The following is a 957-nucleotide window of genomic DNA, read 5'->3' as shown; positions in this document are numbered from 1 at the left end:
AACCAAAGATCTGCCTTGGCCTGGTGGCCGTCTCCCTCCAAGTCGGATTCTCGCACGCCGTCTCTCCCTCCAACGGGGTGTCCTGGCTGCTCGGCGAGGAGGCCTTCGACTGGGGCAGCGTCGAGGACCCGGCGAGTCCCGCGCGCTGCCTGGCCAACATCGCCGTCGCCAGCTTGCTTTGGGCTGTGTATTCGCGGTACACGATATAAAGCGCATTCTGGGAGGATTTATATTTATTAAAAGGTGTTTATAAAAGGTGGTTATGATTCTTCTTCCTTCTTCTTGTGGGAAGGTAAGGAAATTTAGAACATAATATCCATGTTCATGAGAAAATATAGATGAAATTGTGTTCTTCTGGGATATAAAAATCTTAAATATACTGTAGTCAGGACAGATCAGATATCATCACTTGGAGAACAAATGGCAATCAAAACATCCTTGGCGATTGTGATTATAACGCACCATTTAAGGTAGTGACCAGAAAAACACTTCTACAGTGTTGATATAATCACGTAAATATATACTACACGTTATAGAAAATGACACATTAAAATAGTCATGAACGATACCAGATACTTGGAACTCTTCGGGTCACAAGGCCCACGACCACAAAACAGTCTGAATAGAGAATATGAAGGTACTTGTTAACTATTCACAAAAGATCACGCTTTTACCAAGATTCTTTATTTGCTTACAAAATGCGATGATACGAAGCTCTCTCTATCTTAATCGACCTGTGTGAATCGAATGGATAGATAAAATACCCTCAATGTATTCTTCTTTGAACCTTTTCATCACTTGAAGCATATTCCTTATTTCTTTCAAACCAGAAACCTTTCGATTGTGGATAGTGAACATGCTTTCGTAAGATTAGCGGGGGATTCGTAAAATCGTAGCGTTTGAAATCCATGAAAAACAAGCCGACAGACGCTATGATACTGTTGTTATGCATAGAAC

The 957-nt window shown here is 41.6% G+C and overlaps 1 long non-coding RNA gene across 1 annotated transcript in view; it reads left to right on the top strand.

Moving 5' to 3' along the window:
• LOC119592833 overlaps nt 1-255 on the top strand; it is a 1,017-nt gene extending 762 nt beyond the window's left edge. Inside the window, exon 2 of the long non-coding RNA XR_005230478.1 lies at nt 9-255. This is a non-coding gene — a long non-coding RNA (uncharacterized LOC119592833). The remainder of the gene's footprint in view (nt 1-8) is intronic.
• Nucleotides 256-957: the final 702 nt, after the last annotated feature.

Source organism: Penaeus monodon, chromosome 31 (assembly GCF_015228065.2).
Source record: "Penaeus monodon isolate SGIC_2016 chromosome 31, NSTDA_Pmon_1, whole genome shotgun sequence".
Lineage (NCBI taxonomy): Eukaryota > Metazoa > Arthropoda > Malacostraca > Decapoda > Penaeidae > Penaeus > Penaeus monodon.
Note: the sequence above shows the minus strand (reverse complement) of the source record. Positions and strands in the feature narration are given on the sequence as shown.